The following is a 6965-nucleotide window of genomic DNA, read 5'->3' as shown; positions in this document are numbered from 1 at the left end:
GCCAGAAACCAGAACATAATATTCAGAAGTTGGACGTATTAGAAATTCACGATGACAAAATGTTAATTTGTTGTTTTCATTTCAGGCTATTATTGCACTCAGTGTAGTAATATAATTTATGCCTTTAGTATGAGTGCTCATATGTGATGTTAGCCGATGTTTATAACTAAAGTATTTGTCACTTTCTTTGCACTGGTAAGATTTCTCCCTTGTGAACACGCTGAGGAAGTCTTAAATAGCTTAATGCGATGTAACTTTTCTGCATACAGGACAGATATAGGGTCTCTCTCCTGTATGAGCTCTCATATGCAATGTCAGTTCTATCTTCTGGTTGAAGGCTTTGCCACAGTTTTTGCACTGATATGGTCTCTCCCCTGTGTGTATCCTTGAATGAACGGTCAAGTGTCCTTTCTGGTTAAACATTTTGCCACATTGTTTGCAATCCATAGGGATATTCTCTCCTGTGTGTACCCTTGTATGTCTGTTCAAATCACCCTTCTGGATGAAGCTTTTGCCACACTGTTTGCACAGATAAGGTTTCTCTCCTGTGTGTATCTTTAAATGCAAGGTTAAGTTTCCCTTACGTGTAAAGCTTTTGCCACATTGTTTACACTGATATGGCTTCTCCACTGCAACAGAGTAGTCTGGATGAACTGAGAGGGGCTGATCACTGGTTGGTTCTGGTACTCTGTAGCCCTCTACATCAGGTTCTGTTTTGATCTCTTCAGTTATGATGATAGGTAGAGTGCTCCTCTCTACGTCATCCACAGTTTGGTTTTGGTAAAGATGTGAGGGCTGAGGTGGGTCCTCCTGACTGAGTCTGAGCTCCTGTTGTTCCTCTTTAATCTGTGTGGGCTCTGGGTCATCCTGCCCCAGACTGGGGCTCCACTCCTGCTCACAGTTCTGATTTTCAGGGGGAACAGTAGGAGTGACTAGTTAAAAGTCTGGAGGGAAAAAATATTAAATCAATATTTTGACCTATAATCTTAACGATATACCTGCCATTTTGTTTGAAATGCCTCTGTTTTGTAATGGGTAGGTTGTTGATGCTGATGTCAATTCTGCAAAAACAAGACAATTTTGTTAGTCTGCACTATAGCATGTGTTTCAACCAATGACTGTACATAAATGGACAAAGCCATCGTTTCACATGACACCGTTCTTTCGTTTGTGAAGACTCAATAAGCTATACAAGTGACGTGGAAAGTAAAAAAAACTTTAGGAAAGGCATCTGGCAGAAGTACATTTAACCACAAACATCGTTTTTTTTTTATACATCTTAAAATGGCCACGTTTTCATCAATTTGATGATATAATCGTCAATCCAATTCAAAAGACCAGGGACACGACCACGGAGGTKAAACGTAGGAATGAGTCACCCAAGGAAATCAGTTAGATTACCTAAGCCTAAAAAAGAAGTGCTGCTCATCGATAACTGGCGTCCAATTTGTCTTCTTAATAATGACTATAAGATATTAGCCTTACTAATAACTTGGCAGAAAATTAATTAAAGAAGTCCTGGATGCAGTCATTGATGAAACACAGCTCTGGCTTCATGAGGAACAGACATATTTCTAACAATGTCAGCTAGTATTAGACATACATGACTACTCAGACCTAAATAACTGAGGATAGCTTATATTATTTTTAGATTTTTAATAAGCATCATTGACACAGTAGAGCCATCAGTTCCTCTTCCACTCCTTGGAGAGACTTGGCTTTGGGGATTTTTTCTGTAGGCTATTAAGACTCTCTGCAAATGGAACAGACTGCTCTATCAATTGAAAGGATCCCATGCATACCTAGATTTGAAGTTAAAGAGAGGAATTAGGCATGATGTCCTTTCTCCCCCCGTACCTGTTTTTTAATTAATCACCCAACTTCTTGCAAATTCTTTAAATAATAGTCCTGTACAGGTATTTCCATGCTGGTAAAGAAATGATTATAAGCCAACTGGCTGATGATACTACACTTTTTCTGAAGACGCTAACCAAATTCCCATATCGATCAATGTGATACAATCCTTTTCCAAAGCGTCTGGTCTATTACCTTAACATTAATAAATGTGAACTCATGGCTGCTAAAGATTGTGTGAAACCTTCATATTATGGTATTCCAGTAAAAGAAGAACTTACATATTTAGGCATAACCATTACAAGGATCAGAAGTCTAGAGGCTTACTAAATGTTAACCCTCTTATTAAAAATACACACAGAAGAAGCTAAATCAATGGCTACAGAGGACTTATCTATAAAAGGTAGAGTCCTAATACCAAGGCCGGAAGGTTATCTCTAGACTAACATATGCGCGCTCTATTCTTTAATACTCTTGACAGTAAAAAGGAGAAGATACAAAAATTGAGAGTAGTTGACCGATGCTTTGTTCTACACACTTTCTTTGGAGAAACCGTCCCATTAACATTAGGAAAACTGTTGTAATGAACTACTTCGTGGTGAAGAATGGTTGGACCCCTGCTGAATTTATTGCACTGAACTTTATGCTCTATAGAAATAATACTCTTTTAAAGATCAAGTGCGATAAACAAGTTCCTAATGAAGACCCACCGGGCGTTGCCTATCTGCCTGTTTGATCACCTCTTCTGAATTGTTATCCTCATCATGTCTTCTCTACTTTTGGTGGCCTTAACTTCATGTTGTTTTGCCAATTAAATAAAAGATATTTGACAAAATTCCAGTGAAAATTTCTGGGCTTTTTCATCGGCAGGACTTTTTCTTGTGTCCTGGTGCCTTAATTTATAACAACACAATTTTTCTCCACAACAGATTTATAATATGGAATAATTCGGGATATATTCTATAAAAAATACTAATCTTTGTTTTTAAAATATTTGTTTCCGAAATAAATATACTATAGGTGGCCAACTGGTAAATAGCAGTAGGGTCTTTTTTACTGTTTATAACGCGAATTCTTATCAACCTTTTACAAGGTCCCTAGTAACACTAAAGATTTTTGCCAATTGTTTTAGACGCGCCATTACCCTCATCAGGTGTTGCTCTGTTATTCAGGAACGTGTCAAGACCCTGACCACTGTTGACTCATCAGTAGGAAACGATTTGTTTCTCCTTTTGGTCATTCAAGCAACAGACGGCGATACTGAGGGCCCCTCGCGGTGTCGGTGTCAGGAAAATAATCTCACACTCAACGTCAACCAAAACAAGAGGAGATGATTGTGGATTTCAGGAACAGCAGAGGGAGCACCCCCCTATCACATCGACGGACAGTAGTGGAGAAGGTGAAAGTTTTAAGTTCCTCGGTATAACACATCACGGACAAACTGATTGGCCGCCCACACAGACAGCGTTGTGAAGAAGGCGCAGCAGCGCCTCTTCAACCTCAGGGGCTGAAGAAATTCGGCTTGTCACCAAAGCACTCACAAACTTCTACAGATGCACAATCGAGAGCATCCTGTCGGGCTGTATCACGCCTGGTACGGCAACTGCTCCGCCCAACCGTAAGGCTCTCCAGAGGGTAGTGAGGTCTGCACAACGCATCATCACCGGAGGGACAGCATAAATTACCTCCTGCCCTCTCGCGAGGACACACCTACCTACCACCACGCCATATGGTCACAAGGAACGGCCATAAGAGATCCATACAAGACATCAACCACCCAGCCGACGACTCAGCTGCCTGTTCACCTCAGCCCGCTCAATCATCAGAAGGCGAGGTCGGTCAGGTGCATCAAAGCAGGGACCGAGAGACTTGAAAACCCAGCTTCTATCTCAAGGCCATCAGACTGTAAACAGCCACCACTAACATTTTAGTGGCCCGCTGCCAACATACTGACTCAACTCCAGCCACTTTTAATAATGGGAATTGATGGAAATTATGTAAAAATTGTATCACTAGCCACTGTTAAACAATGCCACTTAATATGTCTTCGTTCTTATACCCTACACATTACTCATCTCATATGTATATGTATATACTGTAGCTGTATATCATCCACATGCATCTTGCCACTTTAATGTAACAATGTATAGCACTAGCTCATCTGTTAAACTATGCCACTTTAGTGTTTAGCATGATCCTCCAACATTTACTCATCCATATATGGTAGTAGACTGTACACTATATCGACATCTAGCTGCATACTTGGCTCTATGCCGTTCCGGTAGCATCATTCATCATCATACTATCGTTTTATTGTACATATTGCTTATCCCTTTCACTTGCGTGTGTATAAGGTAGTAGTTGTGGAATTGTTAGGATTAGATTACTTGTTGGTTATTTACTGCTTGTCAGAACTAGAGCACAAGCATTTTCGCTACACTCTCGTCGCTAACATTGCTGCTAATGTGGTAATGTGGTGACAGAGTAAATTGTAATTTTGATTTGAGTACGGAACCCTTGTGTTTAGCAGGATGTCTAGTACTTTTATGTCATGGCCTTATTGGAATTTGGATTATTGAGTAATATCGTTTTGGGGAATAAGTTTGGAATGTTGCCAATGTCACATCCTACTTGTTAACACAAATTAAAGGAAGTTTTTCCTTTAAAAATTATATAAAATTATCCTGGTCCAACCACTCTAGCAAGAAGTTTAAGGAATGAACACAAGCCAAAATTGCTCGCTTTTTGTAATGAACCCAGAAAAGTTTGTTGCATGCTTTTGTTGTTCATTGTATTCAATGTATAGAAGAACTGTGGCAAGACATCAGTAGATTTAATATAATTGAACACAGTTTATGATAGATTTTAACACTTTGGGAGAGATGTAGCTGCTTGGATTTTCTTAGCATAAATGTTTAGCTTCATTTCCATTGTAATTGTAATTCCATTTCATTATTTTTGGCCAAATTTCATATACCGACAGATGTGAAATTTACAAACAAAAAAAACAATTTTTTTCTTAACACGTGTAAAATAATTGAACTGGTATTTTTAAGAATTAAATACTCTAGCTAACAACAAAGCTGTTTAGAATTATAAGTGTTGTATGTCCCTTAAGGTCCTTGTGTAATTGTAATGTGATATTGTACCCCCTAGCTCAATTGTCCTTTGTATATAATCTATATATACTTGTGTTCCCTCATGTACTTTCTGTATTGATTTGTTGGTAATAATAAAATAAAAAATATTTAAAAAAAAATATATATATATACAGTGGGGAGAACAAGTATTTGATACACTGCCGATTTTCCTACTTACAAAGCATGTAGATCTGTCATTTTTTATCATAGGTACACTTCAACTGTGAGAGACGGAATCTAAAACAAAAATCCAGAAAATCACATTGTATGATTTTTAAGTAATTAATTTGCCTATATATTTGCCTGTATTTATGATTGCTGTATTGTAACAGGCCCACAATGTGGTTACTAAAATCCGATTTGGATATATTTGGGTGTTTTCACTGCATAAAATATAGAAGTCGTCACTTTTCAGGTTTGGAAAAAGTGTGCTAAATGCTAACTCCCATTCGTATAAACTGGTAGCATAGTTAGCATATAGAAATAGGTGGTGGTAGTCAGTAGTTTTTAACTGCAATGCAGTTGATTGATGYCGATGTCATGAACATGTATTGGGGTTGACATCTATACAGCATTATACTCCGATCTTTACCTCAACATAGTGTGACATACACATAATTAAACTATAGCCTAAATGTAGGCTAATGTTGCTGGGGGGCAATGGGGAGATTCGGGATGGAGATGCAGGTGGAAAACGGTGCAGTCTCTTTACTTCATGCTATCCTGTCAGAGACTGCGCTACTGGATGTCAAGCACAGGGAAACGGACTCGAATTTCGTGGCTTCAAAGGGAGGGGGCAGTCYTTTTACCCTGAATTCAAGAAGGCAATGTTGCGTTCAGAGTGCGCATATTACAAACTGCCACATGAATTCTCTAGTCTTATAACGTTAATCTACAAATCAAATATCTTCGTGACAACAACTGTAGCTCGCTACAAACCTGCTCCATGTAACTTAATCTCTGGTTGGAAAACCATGTCCAACAGCCTCCGTAGGCGCTCGATCTCCTCTGCTGAACGGCACATTTGTTCCTGATACTCTGCTATAGTCTTCTCCGCGGCCACGAATATCTCCACAGCAGCTGTCGACAAACGCTCGGTGACGAACACATTAAACAACGGTAGTTTGGACATATTGGCGATGGTTATGGAAGTCTAGCTGTTCGTTTTGTCAAATAAATGTTGGTTGAAACCTCTGTCTGATTAGCCTAGGCTAGCGTCTACTCCACAACCTTTGTAACTTGCAGTGTTCTCGCCGCAGAGGAATTCTACCGAGGGGTAGATTAAGTGCCGCTAACACTCATAGAGGACGACGTCGAGCGCACTGTTCGGATCTTAAGAGGACCTTTGAACATATGCGGTCAGCAGAATTTTCTAGTTGTAGGATGGATCGGTATTTAGTGTGCGAGGTTCGGATTCGAAAACGAGACTAGAAAATTTGGCAATGAGGTAGGCTAGCTATGGTTTACAGAGTTTATTTGTCCAATTAATAGGCTACTATAACCGTTTGCAGGGTCACCACAGTGGCTCGATATATACACTGCATTTGGAGTATTCAGACCCCTTTTCCACATTTTATGTTACAGCCTTATTCCGAATGGATAAAATGATCATCATGCAATCTACACACAATAACCCATAATGAAACAAAGCGACAAACAGGTTTTTAGACATTTTTTTTACAAATGTATTAAAAATAAAAAGATCCTATTTACATATGGTAGCAGTCAAAGTTTGGACACCTACTCATTCAAGGGTTTTTCTTATTTAATTTTTTTACAATTTTCTACAGCTTTGTAGATAAATAGTGAAGACAATTCAAAAACTATGAAATAACACAATGGCAGATCAGCTGATAGTAACCAAAAGAGGGTGTTAAACAAAGTCAGAAATATATTGCTTCAAACAGTAGCACCATATTGCCTGATGACAGCTTTGGCACACTCGTTTAGCATGTCTCTACCAGCTTCTCC

The 6965-nt window shown here is 39.0% G+C and overlaps 1 long non-coding RNA gene across 1 annotated transcript; it reads right to left on the bottom strand.

Annotated features, from left to right (window-relative positions):
* Positions 1-758: 758 nt before the first annotated feature.
* On the bottom strand, positions 759-6226 carry LOC139024575 (uncharacterized). Its single transcript, XR_011475910.1, has 3 exons — positions 5934-6226; positions 999-1061; positions 759-903 (listed from the first exon to the last, which is right to left on the bottom strand). It is a non-coding gene; the product is annotated as an uncharacterized lncRNA (long non-coding RNA).
* Positions 6227-6965: the final 739 nt, after the last annotated feature.

Source organism: Salvelinus sp. IW2-2015, unplaced genomic scaffold (assembly GCF_002910315.2).
Source record: "Salvelinus sp. IW2-2015 unplaced genomic scaffold, ASM291031v2 Un_scaffold1669, whole genome shotgun sequence".
Classification (NCBI taxonomy): domain Eukaryota; kingdom Metazoa; phylum Chordata; class Actinopteri; order Salmoniformes; family Salmonidae; genus Salvelinus; species Salvelinus sp. IW2-2015.
The sequence above is the reverse complement of the archived record's forward strand: the minus strand, read 5'-3'. Positions and strand labels throughout refer to the sequence as shown.